This window comes from Trachemys scripta, chromosome 7 (assembly GCF_013100865.1).
Source record: "Trachemys scripta elegans isolate TJP31775 chromosome 7, CAS_Tse_1.0, whole genome shotgun sequence".
Lineage (NCBI taxonomy): Eukaryota > Metazoa > Chordata > Testudines > Emydidae > Trachemys > Trachemys scripta.
Genome location: NC_048304.1, coordinates 23491058 through 23513316, shown reverse-complemented (window position 1 = coordinate 23513316; position 22259 = coordinate 23491058). Strand labels below are relative to the sequence as shown.

The following is a 22259-nucleotide window of genomic DNA, read 5'->3' as shown; positions in this document are numbered from 1 at the left end:
TGTGGTGCCTCCTTTGGGTCTGACGGGTGCTGCTGTGGGGCACCATTCCCAGCCCACTCCCCCTGCTGGCTTGACAAACAGCAGCAGCCTGGGCTGGAGATGAATATGGAGTGGGCCAGGCCTTGATCCCTTCCCCAAGGGAGAGCCGTGAGAACAAACAGCATTGCTCCACCTCAAGGATAGGACCAGCTCAGTAGCTGCTGTGCCCCCTCAAGCAGCCACAGCCAGAAGGTGGAAGCTGGGATGCTGGCTTCCACCTCTGTGTTGGAAAAACTGCAGTAGTTGGCAGCCATGTGAAATCTGAGCTTTCACTCATGCTACTACTACTAGTATGATTTTCCAAGCCTTACAGTCCACCCTACCTTTTTCACCGCAGAAGGGTGATACGGTACCCTGAAGTAGCAGCTTGCAGAGAACTAACTGTATGGCACAGTTTAGACTAACTTTGGTTTATAAAACTACTTTACTTTGTACATCATGAATCTTTACAGAGATTAGTCTTACTGGTGTGCCCTCAATTACTGAGGAGTCACTTCTCTAGGAAAAAGAAGAGTTTTCTAAAAAACTGAAAGTAAATTCTACATGTAAACAAGTTACTACAGTTTCTGTTTTACTCCTACCGGAAAGAGTTCAGTACTGCTGCCAATACACTTTTTCCTGGCATTTAGAGGCAGTGTTTGTCACTTCAGATGTATTGTGTCAAGTAAATTGAAGTGGTGTTTGTGGAGCTTCCAGTAACTTAGAAAGTTACGTATACTCTGGCTGAACAGCGACTTGACTTACTGCTCCATTGGGAGCCCTGCAGTTCTGATACTGAAGATTAAGAGGGAAATTAAGAGGTTATGAATCGCTTTAGACAACATGTGAATTGCTAGGCGGACACCTCACTCTTTGAAATTAAGTACCAGTCATTGGCATTACAGCCCTTCAGGAGGCTGGCTGTACTGCTCAAAGTGGCAATGTGAAGTTCTGATGATATTAAAACACTCTTTGATGCAATTGCCAAACTGAAATTATGGCATTAAGGGACTGCCCCATCTAGAATTCTATAGACCAAATAGGGTACCAAGTTTAGTTGCATATTCTGTTCCATCGACGCCCGTCTGAAGTAACTTGAGTATTACGGCTCTGGTGCCCAGGAAGGTAGCAAGCGCTATGGAACAGCGAGTGTAGAGATCTGGAGCACTGAGTTCTGCAGCTGACAGATCCCTCTTGCTTGAAAGAAATTAAGATGTGCCTCATCTTTAAGAGCCATGTCTTATTTACTGAGCACCCTGTGCATGGACAGTCCTACTACATTCTGACCAGGACATTAAGCCAGTGTCCATTCTTTGAAGACTGTATTCATTGCTGCTTGTGCATGAACAGCTGGGTCCCTTATTCATAAACATGAACTGACAGCTTTAAAAGCTATAGCTAAGCCATACGGAACCCATCTGAGTTGAAATGTAGTCAGTGACCTGTGCAGTGAAGCCTTTCTGGCCAGGTTTGGTGTTGGATCAGTGCATTACTACTACAAGCAGGCCAGGAGAGCATGAAGAGGGTACGGAAGTGTGGCTTTATTACATTGATGATCAAAATTCCTGTTCTCCATTTGTTGTTCATGGCAGGTACAGCCATCTGTTACTTATTTGGGTTACACCAGATTTGCTTTGCAGTCTCTACAGAATGATTGGTGGAGCTGCCCTGGTGTACAACAGGAGATTTTAAACAAGAGTACAAATGAGCCTGACATCCCCTCCAACTGTGCTTTCTTCCTTAGTCTGTTTCTCCCCTTGCTTGGGCCACAGCCTGATGGGAATACAAGTCACTTGGAACAGGCACCTGTCTATGCCCAAGACCAAAGGGGCATAACTTCTAGAAACTTCACCTTTCTGCACTTTAGTAGATGGTTCTTGTCTTTGGGGATACCTGTGTGATTTACTGAGTTTCAGTCTCATGGCAAGACATCCTCATATGGAAGGAGTTGCACGCTTAAGCAGGTTCTCATACACCAGTGCTGTAGTGTGTGTTATGGAAAGCCTTCTATGGGACATTCATTCTTCCAATAGGTTTGAGAGATTTTACAAAGGCTATTCCAAGCTAAGTTTGATATTGTGTCTTTAGTATCAACATAAAAGGATTTAGGATATTTGCGTTTTTAAATCAGTGGTGGAGGATTGTGAAGGCGCAGCTTCTTAAACTACCTCCTCTTTAGTGAAACTTGCATTTGAATAGATTTTCACTGTCAGTCATGAATCTACTCTAAGGCTACGTCTTCAGTATGGGGTGGGGGGGAGAGAAGAGGTCGATTTAAGATACGCAAGTTCAACTATGCGAATAGCATAGCTGAATTCGACGTATCCAAGCTGACTTACCCCGCTGTGAGGATGGCGGCAAAGTCGACCTCTGCAGCTCTTACATCGATGACGCTTACTCCTACCTGCACTGGTGGAGTACAAGCGACGATTTGGGGGATCGATTGTTGCGTCCCAACGAGACACGATAATTCAATCCCTGAGAGATTTCTACCTGCCAATTCAGGCGGTTAGTGAAGACAGCCTCAGAACCAAAGCTTTGTTAAAGCACTTCAAGCAGCAAAGTGCCACTCCCCCCCACCCTTCGTTGGGGGGGGGGGGGGGGGGGCGAGAGAAGAATGTGGTATCTCCTCCCTGGCCCCCAGCTATGTCTACACTACACAGCTTTTAGCAACACAGCTGTGTTGCTACAGCTGTGCCGCTAAAAATTGGGCAGTGTAGCTGCTGTCTGTCGGCTCTCCTGCTGACAAAAAGCTTCCACACCCAACAAGTGGTGTTTGTCAACAATGCACTGTTCACAGTGGCACTTGTTGCCAAAATGTTTCTCGGGGGGGGGGGGGGGGGAGGAAAGCGAGAAAGAAGAGGTTTAATACCTCTTAAGACAGAAGCTGTGTTGTTCAATTGGCAATATATAGACATAGGCTCAGAGATGGATAGTGTTCATGCATTTTGGAAGACAAAAACCTGAGGGTATTGTCAAGAGCATGCCCATATGGAGTAGTTTTGCAAAACTGCTCTAGTTGAGGCCTGGTCTAGGCTTAGTTTTGCTGGTCTAGCATGTGTGGTGTGGTGAGGGAAAGAAGTGCACATACTAGTGAAAAGCCACCCCTCACTGATATAGCTCTGCTGGGAAGAGTGCCGATGGAGATGCAGTTATACTAGCATAAGCACTCTTGCTGGTATAAGCTTTTGTTGTTCAGGGAACTGGTGTAATCTACACCACCGAAAGTCAGCATAAACTGCATCTGCACTAGGAGGGAGTGCCAGTTCAGCTACAGTGGCAAATCCTTAGTGATTCTCTTCCTCTCCAGAATATCACAGCCTGTGCTCCATGTTTGTCAGTTTAGTCAAAGCAAAGGTAAGCATGGTATGACCTGGTCCCTTTACTGAAGTAAACCTGTTACACCTAATCTGAACTGGTTCAAGTTTTACCAAGTTTACATAATCACAAACAAGTCAGTAGTAATAGGTTCCTGGAACCTATTACTTTAGAGAACAAGAGCATACAAGACAGTTTGCTGTATGTTTATAAAAAGAACAGGAGTACTTGTGGCACCTTAGAGACTAACAAATTGGAGCATAAGCTTTTGGGGGTTACAACCCACTTCATTGGAAGCTCTCCTCACTATGTTACATTCTATGCAAACACACACACTCTATGAAAAGGAGGGAGTTGCCCAACCAACTCTAAGAGGCTAATTAAGATGAACTGTTATCAGCAGGAGAAAAAAAAACTAGTGATAATCAAGATAGCCGATTGAAGACTGTTTGACAAGAAGCTGTGAGGATACTTAACATGGGGGAAAATAGATTCAGTGTGTAATGGCTCAGCCATTCCCAGTCACTATTTAAGCCTAAACTGGTAGTATCTAATTTGCATATCAATTAGAGTTTGGCAGTTTCTCTTTGGAGTCTGTTTCTGAAGCTTTTCTATTGCAAAACTGCCCCCTTTAAATCTGTTACTGAATGGCCAGAGAGGTTGAAGTGTTCTCCTACTGGTTTTTTGAATGTTATGATTCCTGATGTCAGATAGTTCTTCCATTTCTACTATAAATGCAAAAGAATAAATGGACACTATCAATTGCTATTCCAAAGCAGCTTCGTTTGTTCGCAAGTCTTGTTCTCTAAGAAGACTGTGCTGGCCTGGATAAGCAAGTTAGTTATCAGAATAGCTATGCAGGCCCAAAGAAGAGATTTACATTGGATAAATAGTAGTCCAATTGCCCAGTCTAGATAACTTTTGACAACTATCAAACTAGAAATGTTGAGCTGAAATAAAACAAAATTGATATACCAAGTGTGTAGACCCTCCTAGTGTGGAATTAGACTTTGTTCTAATAAGAGTCATTCAGCTCTGATAGTGTTACTATCTTGTAAGAGAGCATATTCACATTTCTTGCACTACTGGCTCCAGCTAGCCATTCTTGGAGACCATCTGAAAACTCCTGTCAGTCACTAAACCAGTCAGCAGCATTCCTTTCTGCTGGCTTAATCATTGCTAGGGGAACTAGGTAGTCTCTAAACAAGAAAGAGTCCTTTGCTGTATTCATGACTTAGGAAGTTCTCCCTCCCAAGTGCACAGGTTGATCCAGCAGCCTTGGAGGCTAAGTCTAAAAGCCATACTGAAATGTGCCTAATTCCAATATCTACATTCTCAAAAAGATAAAACCCCATAGCTCAAATCTCCTAGCCAGGCAAGGAGCAGAGCTGTGTCTTTACTAGTTCTGATTTCAGATAAGCTTCATAGCTAAAACTGTCGGATAGTTCCCAAGAAGTCAGAAGTTACCTAGGAAGTTGTGTTCCCCCAACTCCACTCAGTATACTACAGAATGGTGTAATGGTCATTAGAGAAAAATATAAGTGCTTATGTAAAGTGCAATTTATTAGAAATTCCTCTGCAATTGTCAAGAGGCAGCATGAGATGATACCATTGTGATTGTGCCCTTTTGTTTCCTGTCCCTGGGGACGGAACAGCTGTTTAAAACATGCATCTCTACATCAAGACGAAAGGATGCCCTAGAGATGCTCACATAAGAATGTTAAGTGAAAGTTTGAGGCTAAGTTATTTGATAATCAACTGGATTGATGCACAAGATGACAGGCCAGTTCCCCCAAAACATCTGTATCTGTTACCTTTACAGTACTGTCTAATGGGTGTAGTGCACACTGATGTTTGATGATTCTGCCTTGTACTACTGTGCGGAATCTGTTTCCTAGAACAGTGGTACTTACCCAGAGATATGCATACACTTGGGGGCAAGCAGAGGTCTTCCAGATGGTACATCAACTCATCTAGGTATTTGCCTAGTTTTAAAGCATTAGTAAAGGCAGTGGAAACTACAATTTCCTGAGACACTGACTTGTGCACACACACAATTTATATTCAAGTTGATTCTATGATAAAAATGAGAAAGCAATTTCTCATTAATAGTGTGCTGTAACTTTTGTAAGCAACTAGTTTAAGTGAGGTGAAACTTGGGGTATGCAAGACAGACTCCTGAAAGAGGTACAGTAGTCTGGAAAGGTTGGGAGCCTTGGCCCTAGAACATGAAGGGGGCTTGAAAAGTTAGTTTTCAGGGCAAGGAAAAAGCACTCTCCTGAGAAAGCCCTGCCAAGTCTAAGCTTTCAATTGGGGCCTGTGTAAGTAATGCATTGCTGTTGTCTTAAGGTCTGAAGAGAGTCTCAGTGATTGCAGCTTGGCAATGCTACAAGCAAGGTTACCAGTTTTCCACTCCAAGCAGTGGAAGCATGGAGAAACTGAAAATACTGCCAAGAACAGCCCAAAAATGGAGGGCAGAGTAGCAGAGACATTCATGACAATAGCTAGGAAGCTCTGAGGTTGGAAGTGGAACAGTGTTTTCCCTTCTGCAGAGTGTGGAAAAGAGCCTTGGGTATTACTAGTAGAGATTCATACAAGGGTTAGAACCAGAGCAATTTGAACCCTTACCTCCTCCCCTTGCCAGCCAACAGAAAGAGAGAAGACAGTTGCTTCCCACGTGTATCTTCAGTGGTGGCAAAGTGCATTTAAGCCATCTGACTATGAATCTTCTGGTAAATTTTAAGTTCTAGGTGAGTGGCTATGATGCACAAAATCGTGGGTGAGCAAGTGTTAAACAGCAGAAAGGAAAAAGGACTGTCACTGAATGTGTGGGGCAGATGGAACAATACAGTACAAGTGTTCTTTGGTGCCTCCATGTGAGGCAGAGGATGGACGGAGTTAAGGAAGAGGAAACTAAACAGGTAGTATCCATTACACTAATCAGTGCTCTGTTAGGTCTTTAAAACGCAGGAAACAGAGTGGTACAGGTATTCATCCTGCCTGAGGAATACTATGGGATCTTTGACCAAGCAGGCGTCCCAGTAGCAGAGTAACTGAAAATCATGCCAGGTTATTTGAAGATAGTATTTCAGTAAGTGATGCAACAAAACCTCACATGCAACTGCTTACCGTCAAGGCTTATACTGTGACTCTTCCACTCCAGGGCTAGTGTAGGGAATACTAAGACATTTCCCTATCATGCTAAGTTACCCATAAGTTGAGCTAAACATTCAGAAGATGGTATCTGCTTCTAGATCTTTCTATTACTCACTAGTCAAGACATTCTGCATAGGGAAAGTAGTTTGAGACATTAAAGTGGAAAGAGTATGTGTGGATTTTTTGACAAATAATAATACAGAATAAAAGGTATACTAAGCTAAGTGGACACTCATGGTCCTGAATCATTCTTCCAGCTTGCAATGTGACTGAATTTCCCATTACTCCATCCTATAAGTGGCAAGATACCCGGAGGCCTGGTCACCTCCCATGAAAGAAGTCTATTTACAATACTTCGCAAGAGAGCAGCATAACTTTGCTAACTGGGCAGCCGAGAAAGCAATTTCTCAGGAATTTAATACTTCAACTTGATGGGTTAACTGAAGTGCCTTTTTCTATTCCGACTTGTGCTGTCAGAAATAAAGTCTACCATAGGTTCAACATATACCACCAGTGCAAATTGTGACCTTTTGGTGAATAAAATTACATTTGAAGTTTAGATGCTCATTTGACACCGGATATCAGAATTAGAGTTGATGGTAGCTGTTCAGTCAAAGGACAATCTTGAACAGCACACATTGTTGCAGCAGGATTCAGCCACATTAGGCAGTTAGTGTGACCTAATCCAGAGGTGGTTTAGAGATGAAGCAAATTGAGTGATTGAACTAATTAACAAAGCTGTTTTAACAAGCAGCCAGTTAACAGCTAGTCTGACCTATGCATTTAGAGGTTTTGGGCAGGATGTGATATCCATTATAACCAATCCAGTTTTGATGCCATTAAGTAGAGAGCCCAATACAAGACACCTAACTTAATGAGCAGATCCATGTGACATGATTTGATGCAGTAAGTGATGCAGTTGAGTGGCAACCCAGAATGGCATGTCACAGTTAAGCATTAGGTACAGCCTTGCTTATTCTGTTATGACTCAGACATTAGAGAGCTCTGGCCAGGCAAACATTCCTTGACCCTATTGAGTCACTGTGCATACAGAGTACTTTTAAATGGATTATAAGCTACCTTGAGAACATTGTCCAGAGGTCCACAGAGCAGAATACTTCTTGCTGGCATGTTAAGAAAATGCCTTCTGTTCATCTGCAAGTACCCTTCAGGCATCATTTACAACAGTTAGACTTAATTTGTTCCATAAGGGAAACTATGCCATTAGAATTACACAACTACTGTAACTAAAGCCAAAATATGAAGATTTCTTTAGGAGGCTCCTGAGTTATTTACATTGAAGTCAGTTAACAGCTACTGTTTGGATGATGAAATGCTCCTTAAACTCAAATATAATAATGATTACAGGCAAATTGTATGTGTGCTGTGTTATAGTTACCAAAACAACCTCACTTTAAGCTTTCTTCCAAACACTTAAGTATCTAGTACCATCCTTGAGGAACTCACTATGCTTGTCCAGCACCTCAGATGGTGCCTGTACATTCAGATGCATCTGTATAGTAGCAACAGGAGATGGCAACTTCCTGTCAGATGTACGAGAATAATTAAATCTCCCAAATTACAGGAAGTGTTAATGGTATTTTAAGTGGACTGGGTGTTTCCGTAGAATTTGATATCCTAATTGGCAAGAGGATACTAAAGATAGACCTCTTGATGAGCAGTAGCATAAAAATATGAATCAAGCATGTTTTGAGAAAGTTGATAATTTGAGAAGCTTCACCAAGTTGGGTTTAAGATTTGATATGGGCAACGTTTTAATTCAGTGTTTCATAGACTACTTCCCCTCTCAAATCATATTACTACCCACCTATTTTGTTCCCTTTACTGTGCTCTTCCCCCCACCACAGTGGTAGCTGGCAGCTCCAGTCCCAAGCGAAGAAATAGCAGCCACCCTAAGGAACAGATTGGAAACAAGGAGCAGCCAGCCTCTCTTTGCAGATTAGACACCCATAGATACAGCTGAAAATGAGCAGCTAGCACCATGAGACCAGTTAGTGCCTCATGGGTCAACAAGTGATCAGTAGACTTGTTTTAGGAGAAATGTTAAAACTAATTACTGCAATTTTCAATTAGTCTAGAGCAGTGGTCCCCAACCTTTTCCATGTGGTGGGTGCTGGCCTGAGGCCGCTGGACAAGCAGCCGCTGAAAAGCAGCAGCATCAAGAGGCGTCGCCGCCGAAATTTGGCAGCATTTCAGTGGCAACACTTCTTGGCCTTGCCGCTTATCAGTGGCATTTTGGTGGCTGCTTGTCTGGTGGCCAGTAGGTGGGCACACAGATGCCCCAGTGGGCACCGCAGCACCCATGGGCACTGCGTTGGGGACCCCTGGTCTAGAGCCTCAGTTTCCAGTCAGCTTTTGAAATGCTGCTAGCAAGATATGCTGCTGGAGTGCTTTGTTCTACAGAGGGTCCTACATCCTGCAGGGTTCCAACCAACCAGGTTTCAGAAGCCAATACTCAGAAAAGATGCAACAAGGCAGCCATTGTAACTTAAGATTCAGCCACATTGTCTTAAATGATGCCTGAAGACAATCCAGTGGCCAGTTTCTTGTGGACATTTAAAGGAATGTCATCTTAGACAAGGTGGGTGAACTGATACTTCTGTGGGTGGAAGGGAAAGTTTTCAAACATGGCTACAACATTACTTTAAGATGTTATATGCTGAAGAGGACATGGAGTCCAGTAGTTAGAGGACAGGATGGGAGCCAGGACTAGGATTTTCACTTTGGACAACTTCTTGTAACTCAGTTTATCTGTATATCATGGATAAGGCATGCTAAAGAGTAGCTTTTTCAAGGGTCCCAAAAGAATTACTTGCAAGTATCTAGTAAGTTCCTTGAGGCAGAGAGTCTTATCTTGTACTCCACACATTTAACTTTAAATTTCCTGCTTTACTAAGAAGAGACTTGATTTGCTATTCTGTTTTGATAGTTGATATATGCCAAACAGCAAGTACTGATGTTGGCATACAAGTTAGATACACAGCAGTTCCATCTAATACCAATATAGAAATAGTGTTCATAAAATTACATATTTAGACTTTCCCATACAAACATTAAACTAGCTTAATGGGGAAGGGAGCGTAGGGTGACCAGACGTCCCAATTTTATAGGGACAGTCCCAATTTTTAGGTCTCTTATATTGGCTCCCATTAACCCCCACCCCCTGTCCCGGTTTTTCACACTTGCTGTCTGGTCACCCTAAGGGGGTGGAACAGGGGACAGACTGGAAAAAGCAAGCACGACAACACAATAGTGATAGAAAAGCAACTTACACACTGGGGGAAACTACAGGACAATGGCTTACTTCCAAGCTCCAGTCAGAAGTTGCAAGGCTGCGAGACTAGAGATCAAGAGGACAAAGCAGTTAAAAAGCCATCTCAGGAGGAGACAGATGCCATAGGTTGTCGAGAGAGAGACACCCGACTTTAGACTGACTGCTTATCAGACCAACATCAAGGAGATGGTAAGCAGTAAGTAGACAAGTCGCCTGTATGCAGGGCTACTTTAAGATCCACTTTCTCCAAAATACTTGGGACTTCTTAACGCATAGTATTTAGAAGCAGTTTTGTTACTGCACACCACTGTCACGGGGGAATAGAATTCTAGGTCCTGAACACAAGTCAGACCTGCCAAGATAAAAATCACTGATGCACAGGAGGGGACTGCAGCAGCAGCCTGGTGCTGAAGTCAGGTGACTGCATATCAAGAGAGACTTCAGCGTGTGAGGCCCAAGGGGGATGTACTTGAAGAAACCAGAAGGGAATCAGAGGTGCAGTTAACCCTGTAACTGACACCCAGGATTTGAAGTTTACAGAATTCTTGAGGACACAGCACCTGTGATTAGTCTGTCTCAAAGTTGTGAGAGATTTAGAATAAAAATTATACCATGGCTCAATTATACCTTCTGCTGCCCTCCAAATATGGGTGGGAGTCAACACTAGACACTTTTGTGCGCAGCTAAGTTATTTTAGAGTCAAATATAAAGCTGCACCTTAGAGCAACAAGTTTGTTAAAATTGTTGATTATGGCTAAGATTGTCAGAGGTCATGGATTGTGTCTTTCAGAGACCTCCACGACATTTTCCATGCCCAGCCACAGTGGGCCATAGGTGCTGGAATACACCCCCCCCCCCCCCCGCCCCCCCCCCCCCCCCCCCCCCCCCCTCCCCCCGCCCTTCCCCCTCTCCCCCAAACCCCCCCCCCCCCCCCCCCCAATTATTTTTAGTAAAAGTCAGACAGATAGATCATGGGCTTCTGTAAGCCTTTGGTTATTGACTGAGACCTGTCTGACTTTTACTAAAGCAACTGACAAAATCGTAACCTTATGGATTATGGACAAGTGTAAAAGTCAAAAGTTGAATTAAGCATTTGGCAGTTTGAGGGACATCAAATCTAAAATTGAGCCTAAAGGTTCAAGTCCAATAAGTGTTTGCAATCCAGAAAGACGAGGGGGGGGGATAATCAACTGGAGATACGGTAAACATTGCAACATTGAACCTGGAAGTGAAATTGTCTAGATAGATTTGTCCAACCCAAAAACTAAATAGTGAGACATTAGATTTTTAACTCAGCAGTCTTTTTTAAAACAGGCAAATTTGCTGGTTTACAGGATAATGTAGGTTGGTGTCCCTTTGTCAGGAGATTTGTTTCTGTACAGGTTGAATCAGATTGCCAACTACATTTTTATTTCCTCCTGGCCTTGTGTTTTCCCCTACTGCCATTGCTCCCTCCCTTTGGTGTCCATAGGAATAGTACTTGGCTCACTCTGTTGCACAGCCTGAGATTACAGCATCATGTGTGGGCTCAGCATGTTTAATCACCTGAAAACTCCCTCACTGTGGAAGCAAGTGCAGTAAAAGTCATCCTTGCCTGAGAACCAAAAAATTCACAACTGCTGTCCTTAGGTTTGTTTTTAATACCAATAAAATCACTCCGTTTGAAGAAAAAACACCATTCAAGATTTTCTTCAGCATTAGCAAGGGATGTCTACCAGATCAACACAACTTTTACAGGGTGTTTTCAAGCAAGATTTCAAAGGTCTCAGTCAGTCTGAGACGGAATACGGCAGAGGCAAAAAGAGGAGTACTTCTACACTCCAGTAAGAGACCCATTGCCCAAGTCAGCTGACTCAAACTTCCAGGGCTAAACATTGCAGTGTAGAGGTTTGGACTTGGTCTGGAGCCCAGACCTTAAGACCCCACAAGGGGAAGGGCCTCAAGCCTGGCTCCAGCCTGAGCCCAAATGTTCACACTGCAATTTTTAGCCTTGCAACCTTAGCCCAAGCCAGCTGATCTGGGCTCCAAGCCTCAGTGCTGTGGGTTTAATTGCAGCATAGACATACCCTTGTAAGATTCTTCTCCCACCAGGGAGAGGGGAAGTCCTTGCAATTTTAGAATGGATTCATAGAATGAGCAATTTTAGCAAGGCTACACATACTACTCCAATATTAGATAAGGGTTGCCATACCCCATCCCCACCCTATGAGGAACACCCAATGAGAAGCCTAGCCCCTAGCTGCTTAGAAAGAAAAGGTCCTGGGTTTCCACCCCTTCTCCCCCAATGTTATTCCTAGTCCTTGCTAGCTCCTTCTCCTGGAAAAACTCTAGTAAGAAGTCCTAAACACTTTCTGGGAGAAAGTTATCTTCCCCACTCTCCAGAACCTTGAACTAGTGGGGAGCTAATTTATTTAAAATGAATAAATGTCCATCCGTATCCTTGTTCCCCAAAATAAAAAACCCTAAAACTTCCTAGCAGTTTAAATGTTGGTGTCATCCTCACCAACAGTGTTCTTGCCCAGTACTCTGCTGTGCCACCAGCAGGTGGCATTTTCTCCTCCTCCCCCCACAGAATGTTAAAGCAGGGGTTCTCAAACTGGGGGTTGAGACCCCTCAGGGGGTCATGAGGTTATTACATGGGGGTTTGCGAGCTGTCAGCCTCCATCCCAAACCCCACTTTGCCTACAGCATTTTATAATGGTGTTAAATATATTTGTGTCTTTAATTTATAAGGGTGTGTCACTCGGAGGCTTGCTATTTGAAACGGGTCACCAGTACAAGTTGGAGAACCACCGGCTTAAAGAGATCAGGTACCAGTGAAATCTTCCATTCACCATGCATCCAATACCTGCTTTTTGCTTCAACAGGTATTCTACAAAACCCCTCACCCTAGTACCTAAGGTGACAACTTCCCACAAGTCTTACAAGATGTGAAAGAAAAGCGTTTCTTGAATGCATTTCTGGATCTTGGGAGACCAAGCAATGAGCCAAGTTTACTGTTAATGGTGTTCTCTATGCAGGAAAATTTACCAGCATAACTCCCACGTGGGCACTTATTCCAGTATAAGAGTGGCCTTTTTTTGGTTCAGCTTAAGCCCATTCCCCAGAGACAAAGTCACTCATACAGGAATAAGTGCTTACCTGAGAATTATGCAGGTAAAGCTACATCAGTTTAAATTCACACCTTAGCTTATTCTAGCATCACTTGCTCAGATGGACAAGCCTTAAGGAAGGCTGAATCAGGACCAAACACTAAAATGACTGAGATTGAGCCCTTATCCAGCCTTAAGGCTGGATAAGAATTGTCCTCAGAGCATCACTAGGGTCTTGCCTATACCAGTAGGTATTACTACCATGGAAAATAGGATATCCCCTATCCCTTTCTAGATTAGACAAGGCTGCAGGAATGCACCAGGTTTTAACCCTCATGTCTGTTTAGGTAGGGTTAGCCAATAGAGTGCTCAACACCGCCTGCCATTTTTAGCCATATCAATACTAGTTTCCCCACTAGAAGAGATTAACTGGTAGTAACAGTGGGAAAGTTTTATGGAGTTGAAGGCGGACTCCAGAGACAGAATTAAAGTTGCTTAGATGTTTAACATGTGTTTATCTATTGCAAAGGAATTGGATTTCTTTCAAGTTTAGACTCTAGATTTCCTGGGTTTCTAACACTGCATAGTACCTTAAGACTATGACAGAAGAAATTTCTATTTAAACTCTATGCTACAAAGGAGGCCCTAGATAGGCAAGCCGGCACAGTTTTAAGACTACCAAATGACATGCATGGGTTGTCTACCCCATCTTAAAGGCTAAAATCCAACTATGGATTGCTGGAGAACTAAAGTAGTGAAACCTGACTGAGGGCTTGGGGCGGGGTATGCGCAAGTGAAGAGAAAGGAGAAGGAGAAGTGATTTTCTTTCAGTTTGACTTAGGCCCTTTAGCTAAGCAAGCTATTGTTAGCAAAGGCATATCCAATGAGTCTTCGAGGGCTGAGAGAGAGAGAGAGCTACAAATACATCTGAGTTTTCCAAGAAAGCCTTAAAAATAGTATTATGAGACACTGAGGTTTCTAATGGTAGAAACTAGACATCAAGAAGATCTTAACATTGTTTCCAAAGCAAATAAGGTGCTCAGATCCAGTGATGAACATAGTACACCTACACAGAAGTGAGGGCACTGACTCCTCATCACCTTTAAGTTACTCACAGTTCTTCTCCCCTCTCTCTAACCCCTTAATTACAGGAGGAAGAAGTTTGTCTGGGAAACAAGTAGTGGTTCTTTTTCCCTTTACTTGGGTGTCTTACTCCACAGACTGGTAGAATCAGAGGTACCACATCCTGATATTAAATTGTCTGCCCTTGCTGCATTATGTGCATGTTCTAGGGAAGTCCTGCTCTGGGTCACTTGAACCAGGGGAGTTACTGCAGTATGAAGCCACAGAGGAACACTAGGAGACTATTTATTCCAGAAGAGTAAACTTGCATCCTTCAAGGGCTCTGGAGGCCAGCTATACAAGACAACCTGCAGCTGCACCAGAAGAGTTCATGGAGCAGAACATTGTTTCAGGACCAGTTGCTATGTTGACAGTTAAGGTTATCTGTCCTTATTTTTCCTGAAAGCTTTTAGGTTTGGAGCAAGCCAAGACAACTTAATGTGAAATGGTCCTGTGACACAAGATTAACAGCTCAAAACAAGGACAATTGTAACTTCTTACTGATGAGACATCTTTAGCTGCAGAGTCATTTACTTGGTACATCAGTTCAATTCTATGCAGCTTTACTAGTCTCACCCTACTAGCTCAGGTGCAATAGTAGTGTGCTCCAACACAAGACAACTTGTGGCAAAAAAGCCTAAATCAAGCATTCTATTTAGCTAAATGAAACAGTGATTGAGACCCAACCATAACAGAAGACATCTTGTTCTTAGATGAGAACTAGCAGCTACCCATTTCCTCTTCATATTTGATTTTCTCTTTAAAAGTCACTCTTAAACAGTACAAAGATATCCTATCCTATTTAACTGTATCTAAGAACTTGTACAATAGATACAGATAACAGAAATAGTGTCATCTGGTCCACTCCAAAGCCAAATAAACCAACCTGTCTAAAACCTAGTACACAAGTACAATTTTAAAGCAGTACATTTTATAAGATAGTCTGTGTTATACAGCAGAAAGTGTTTAATGAAGCGTCTGTTACAGAATACCAGGAATGCTATTTTAATTAGCCAAATTAAACCTCATTGTTGGTCAGTTTAGTTTCTTACTGCTTATATTTACAGGCTCAAATCAGCCCCCTCTTAAGTTTATTCACTCAAATCTGGTACTACTGGGAATTTGTAATGTTTTCCTAGGAAAACATGGCCACCATTTGTCAGGTTAGTGGGGGAAAAAACCCACCCCCCACAAAAAGCCAACATGTATGCCTATCTCAGATCAGAAGAGGAATATTTCAGCTATTACTACTAATACCCAATTTAAGTATGGGGTGTACAATCCAAATCCTAGAGAAAGCTAGAAGTGTAGCTACATAAAATGCTGAATTAGTCACAAAGGATCTTCTGCATGGAGACTTGTGGATACTCTAAGGCAGTGGTTCCCAAACTTTAACAACCTGTGAACCCCTTTCACAAAAAAATGTCAAGTCTTGTGAACCCCCTCTTAAAAATGAATATTTCCAGGGCTTTTCTCCTTTACCCAAGTATAAATTATAAAAGGCAAATCTTGGAAATATAACATTTGTTTTTGTGACATGATTACACACTATGTATAATCATTACAGTATTTTTATTGCATTAGGAAAACAGCAACACTCTTCCAAGATCTCACTTTCGTAGCTTGTATCACTTTGAATAAGCCTGTTAGGAGCCTTGTCTTATATGTTTCATCAAGGAGTATGGGATGTGAAACAACATGAAGGTATTTAAGAAGAAGAAGTCAACTCAAAGAGTTCCTCCTACACAAGCATTCAGGTCTTGAGCAGTCCAGGCAAACAACACACGTTACAACAAAGCTTAAACTTGTTCTTTATAATAATTTTAAAAACACTAGCTGCCTATTTAATTTTAAAAACCAGCAAAAAATCATCAACCTTCAAGACTCCTTATAAGAAATGGAAAGGGAGGTGAAGTCTCCCCAGTGTGCTAGATATGCTTGCTTTAATCTGCTTAGCTCTTGGAAGTCTAGGGGCTCCGGGCTGTTGACCCCATGCTGCCTGGGGTCCCTAGGGACAGCTCTGTCCGCCATTAGGGAATCCCCCCCAAAAAAACCCTGTAACATTTCGCAAACCCCAGTTTGGAAACCACTGCTCTAAGGCCATTGAGCTGACTAAGCTCTGGTTGAAAAACATTTGCAAAAAGAAATTGAAAACTGTCAAACAGCAATACCATAATGAGCAGACGCCACTAACAGGCTACATGGAGGGCTACATTGCATCAGGGAGTCCAAGAGACCGAAGATTGGTAGTATGTGTGGGCATGCACGAGCAAAGTGAAGTGCTAGTAGCATGCCAGTTTCATCTTCTGGCCCTGTGCCTCCATTAGCAGTGGTGAGGTCTGTTACTTAAAAAATTGGACTTTTTAAGCTACTAACAATGCTGCAGTGTGACAGCAACTCCACTGCTTTGATGCTTACACCATTGTCTTTGGGGCAAACTGATGCCATAAAGAGGTAATTGATGTAAAAAACAGCTTTTGTTGTAAGCGTACAGGCAAAAAACAGACTCATCCCCAAATAGTTTGTAGGAGGGATTTATGTTGTAGTTTTGTACAATATTTACTTTAACCTTGTCTCACTGAAAGCTGAGCATATGAAGTTTATTATACTAAGAGAATAGCTAATGCTGCCTAAGAAAAGGTTCCCCAGGGACAAAACCCAAGGTCATGAGATTAGCTATAAACTGACCTATCTGTGGCCTTGACAAGTCTTGCTTTCCTCACCATCACTGCAAGTATGCATTAGCAAAAGCACTGTTTGAGAAACAACTTGCCTCATGCATGGAATTTCTCATTCCTGGCTGTAGAAGCAATGGAGCAGTCTCACAGGAACACTGGGCTAAAACAGCAACAATGACATCACTGAGGCAGATCTGTACTGAGCAGAAAATGTAACAGCAAACTGAACCTTAAGAGCTGCTTGCTCAAGAAAGGAGCACAAGATCAGCAAGGACATATGAATTAGGGAACATCAGGGAAGAAAATCCAACATGTGACAAAAACCATGCTGTCTGTATTTTCTAAGAAACATTGGGTTACTGTGCTTGTACATTGGCTAAGAAAACCTAGCCAAGACAAAGTTTAGAAATTTACTTGATCCTCTGTGCTTCTAATAAGTCATGCTTCCAACTGTTTAAAGATGCCCTATTCCAGTATTTAGCTGCAGGACAGTAATTTTATCAACTATGTCTTTTAACTACACAGCAAACAGGACCAGACAGGGACATGGTCTTCAATTTGACCAGGCTAATTTAAAATTTGTGAGCTCTATTCTCTAAAGAGGGAAAAATTAAGTTTAGCCTTGATAGAGGCGGTTGCTAAGAGATCATTGTTTTAGAAGACCACGTAGATGAAAAGCAAGCTGATATTAATAGTTGACAGTGATTACCAATACAATGTTGTGTTTGAACAGAAGTAGCATATTCTTCATATGTGAAACTTTGCCTTCAGACAGCTAGATTAGGGCACAGTTTTTAACTGTAAAGTCAGCATTTGAAGACTAATATTACCACTGAAATGCTTGCTATGTTGTCATGCCAATTCAGAGTCTTTTACCTAAACTGCAACTGCTCCAGCGTTTGTCTGCACCATGTTTTCCTCAGTACAGAATACTGAACTTAAGCGGCACTTGACGTTTCCTACTCTGGCTGCATAATGAAAGCAAGCTTTTTAGGGAGAGGTGGGAAGAGTGTTACTTTCTGCAAGTCACAGCCCTGAGATTTTTTTGACACTAGGAAAGACAATTCTACCACTGGTAATGTGACCCAGTGATAAGACACCAAGTTTTCGCAGAAAAGCCTGAAGTAGACAGCCTTAGCTAGAAAGGCTATATTGTAAGTCTATAGTATAAAGATATGTCTGCACCACAGAGTCTACGCCAGCATAGCGACACTGCCATGATATAGACACCGTTTATCTATGCTGACTGAAGGGGGTTTTTCCCAGTTGGTGTAAAACCACCATCCTTGAGCAAAAGTAGTTAGGCCAGTGGAGGCATTCTTATCTGGGTCTCCCCTGGAGGTTACCTCAGCATAGCTCTATCAGCCAGAGGTATATTCACCCCCAACCCAATCATGACCAGCATAGCTATTTTCAGAGTAACAGCCGTGTTAGTCTGTATCCGCAAAAAGAAGAACAGGAGTACTTGTGGCACCTTAGAGACTAACATTTATTAGAGCATAAGCTTTCGTGGACTACAGCCCACTTCTTCGGATGCATATAGAATGGAACATATAATGAGGAGATATATATACACACACATACAGAGAGCATAAACAGGTGGGAGTTGTCTTACCAACTCTGAGAGGCCAATTAATTAAGAGAAAAAAAGCATAGCTATGTTGACTTCAAAATTAAGTGTAGACTAGTCCTGTTTTCTCTAGGTTTGTCTACAAAAACAGCACCATTTTAAACAAAATGGATTCCAAAATGGAATAACTAAACTGGTGCACATTTTGTGTAGAGTAGCCTATAGTCAGAAAGCCCAAAGTTTTTTGGCATCCTGCTACACAGCAATCCACCATCATTCTAGAGAATCAGTAGTTTCTTCATGCACCTTAGTAGTATGGTGGCATCCTTTGCCCTATTCCTTAATCTTTAGTTTTAGACCAGGCTTTGTAGACCACCTACATCAAAATAATTTGGGTCTGTCACAACTGCCTCCAACAGCAATGAAGTAGGCAGTTGTGTACACTCTACTTAATGGCATTTTATACCAGTCCAAAGGTAAGACACTAAAGTTTCACAGCGTGACATTACAAACACTTGCAAATATTCTGCGGCAACTGTTAATTTTCTAGGAAGAGCCATTCTCTTCTTCCCTAGGAGAGAGATAGAATCTAATACAAGTTAGAAATTGAAAGCTATCTATAAAATTTCACACAACAATGGGCTCTCCCCAAAGACAAGTTTTGCCCATAAATTTGTTCCTGACAGGTAAGTCACAAACTGCCCACATGTAATCTTACAGCATGAAACTCTTAATAGAACCTGCTACTGAAGTTCAGAATCCAAAGGCAATCTTGTCCTTGGACATTGAGTATGGTCCAAAAGCAAATAGGCATTAGGCTAGAAGCCACTTTGACTTAACAACACCAACAAAAAAAGAAAACTACACACCACACAGACAGCTATGGAGAAGCTAGTTAGATTTTTATTTCAGAGCTGTTCCAGTGTGACTAATTACATTAGAGTTTGAGTGTTTTAAGCCATGCTTCACAATATCTAGTGTTCTGCCTTAAACATCTTTGTAGAGTAGTACTCTAGAAAGAACAATTTGTTATACTGTACTTTAAGAGTCTGAGAAGTGTTTCTTGACCTTACTAATTGATTACAATTTCTGAAGATCTTCATATATTAGATTCTGCAGTTGCAGTAGATTACTTGTTGACAAAGTCAAAGACTGTTGTATGGCTTTATAGCTTAACCCAATCTTGTACCTTTCTGCAATAGAAGTCTGGAATCGCATTAGAATATAACAGCACATGTAGTTTGGGATTACATTTTAAGTGCCTAAGCATTTTACTTTCTTACACTTGGAAAACAAGATACTTCATATTCTGAACTTGATCCATCAAATCTAGACAAAGTATTAGTTTGTGGATAACAAGTCATGTGTTTTGTCAGCTGCTGAAGTCACAAGGAAGAGACAGAATATGCGTTCTTTCTGACTATGAGGGCAACAGATTATTATAAACAAGACTTAGTACACTCCAGACAGCCATGCTTATTAAGTGCAGAGGCCAAGCTGAGATGTAAAGCATTTATCAAATACTAGCTGTCTTGGCTGTAAACAAGAGTTCTAAGTTAGTTATTTAAAGCCATAACCTGACAAATGAATTCAGATACTCTAGTAGAGTGGGCTGGATTATGTACATATTTTTATTATCCCATCTATGTTTCTTTATCAGGTGCAAGATGTTGACTTGCAATTTCATAGTACAGAAGAGGTGGGTGGTGTCTGGTAACAGGTCACTACTAAACATGTTATTGCAGTAGCATTGCTAGTGACAAAAACTATTTTAGTCTTTAAGTCTTTAGCCCTTATAATTCTTGTACAAAAGTAAATGTCCTTCGTGTTTGGGAGAAGTTTGTGCCACGCTGTGTTTTCAGTTTATGTGTTTGCACACAGTCCCTTATATGTTATAGCAGCTTAGTTCCACCAGGAAGAGTTTTTGAAAAATTATGCAAGGGAAAAAAGTTAACAAAGGCCAGCATGTTTATGTCTTACCAAGACTCTTTAAGACTTAAAGACTTTTAGAATACATACATACACCCCCCCCCCCCCCCCAACTAACTAGCCTGGAGCTAAAAAGCTTGTAACAAAAGTAAGTATGATCAGAACTTGTTTTAAGATACAGCTAAACCAATACATTATCTATACTAGTAGTTAAATATGAATATCAAGTACTTAAGTCCCTCATTAACTTAGCTTCTATACATTTAAAAAAGTTAAATATTGCTATCATGCTTAATTTACCCCATAAGATACTATCACAGCCTACAGCACTCTAGCATCTAGTTTAATTCTTTCCATCATTGACTCAGTACTTACGCATGCAAAGAAGTTACTTGCACAATAACTGCCAGTCTTTTCAGCTGCCTGCGTTGTCCTGTTATTAATTTATTAAGGGCAGTCTGCTAGTAAGATAATTATGTCCACTGATTACACGGAGTAAGATTTCAAGCAAATGATTATAGTATTTCTTTCTGAAGAACACTTAGGGATATTCCTAGCCTCTAGCTGCCCCCCTCCTTTATCCAGAGTCTTTGCAGGAATCTGAGCACAAAATATGGTAGCTATGGGTGACCACAAAAAAAAAAAAACAAAAAGAACAAAAAACAAAAAAAACACACCTCATTCCCATCATAAATGTCATCCTCAATCCTACTTCAGCTCTTACTGATTTTCATGTAGACCACAATGCACCTGAACAATACAGACAGCTAGAAAGGCTGAAGGGATAGCCTCTTCCCCCAAAAAATAACTAAATTTAGCTACAGCATCCACATTGATCACAGGTGGTTTACATTCAAAACAATCAGTTCTCTTATTAATGATTCTGAAGCATTAAGAAAGCTTCATTGTTACACAGGAGGGCTGAGAGAAAAAGAAATCCCTAAGCCTGTCTCAGTCCTTATACACTACCTCTGAGCTAGGCGTTGTGGGGCTGACAATGAGCTCTCAATCATGCAAATCCCACTATTAGGGAAGAGTCCCTTTCTCTAGCACAGCACGACACACAAAGGAACAAGCTTCTGGGTCCATCAACTCCCCCCTTAGTGCCTGCAGCTGGGAAGAGAAGGCCCCCTCACAGGCCCGCTCCCCCTCCCACTCCAACAAGGGAGGAGCCCCGCTGCCGCCTCCTCCCGGAGCCCCTCCTCTTGCTTTAGTCCTAGATATCGGGACCTACTGCCTCCCGCTCCTCAGAGAGGGTAGGGTGGAGCCGCCTGCCTTCCCCCTAGCCTCAGAAGACGTGTGCGTGCGTGTGTGTGGGGGGGGGGGGGGGGAAGGGAGGAGAAGCAGCTGCCCCCCACCCCCCCGCACTCCGATTCGGGAGAGCGAGCTCCGCTACCTCCTTCGCTCGCAGCGCCGGGCCTACGTTCCCGGCCCCGAGCGAAACACTACCCGCAACACAAACCCCGGCGACAGCCCGCTACCTCTGCCCAGCCACACCCACCCCGCCGGGAGCCCCCCCCCCGGGCCGCTCCCAAGAGGAGAACCCCCCCACCTCCATCCCCCGCACAAAGCCCCAAGGGGAGAGAGGAAGCAGAGAGTAGGCCACGGCCCTAGGCCCACCTCCCTCCCCGGAAAGAAGAGAGGCCCACGGCGCCGACCCCGCCAGCTCGGCCACTCACCGCGCTCAGTATCCCCACGACACCTGCTCCAAGCCTCGCTACCTCCTCTGCTCCCTTCGGCTCCGCTTTAATGGGGCCAAACAGCCTCCCCGCTTTCACTTCCGCCTCTCCCTCGCCAGCTTCCGGTCACGAGACCATCCGGCGCTGCGACGTCAGCACGCACGGGATAGGCCGTGGGGCAGTCTCCAGCTGGTCCCGCGTCACATGTACAAGCACGCTCGCCTTGGCGTCACCTGGGTGGCCATCTTGGATTCCAGGCCCTGGTGTGGATCGTCCGAGTCAGCCCCGCCCTCGCCCCGTTGCTGTGTCACGTGCACATCCTGGGGCCTGGGCCCTCGGCGTGAGGCACGTGCATTCCGACGGTGGCCTGGAGCAGCCCGCCCGAGGGGCATGGTCCCGGCC

The 22259-nt window shown here is 43.0% G+C and overlaps 1 protein-coding gene across 2 annotated transcripts in view; it reads right to left on the bottom strand.

The window, feature by feature from the left end:
• RAB7A (RAB7A, member RAS oncogene family) overlaps positions 1-22006 on the bottom strand; it is a 32440-nt gene extending 10434 nt beyond the window's left edge. The window contains exon 1 of one of the 2 annotated variants that reach the window (XM_034776652.1): positions 21858-22006. The gene's annotated coding sequence lies outside the window, so the exon portion shown is untranslated. Of the gene's footprint in view, positions 1-9785; positions 9854-21857 lie in introns of those variants that run through there. The other variant, XM_034776653.1, reaches the window with a different exon arrangement.
• Positions 22007-22259: the final 253 nt, after the last annotated feature.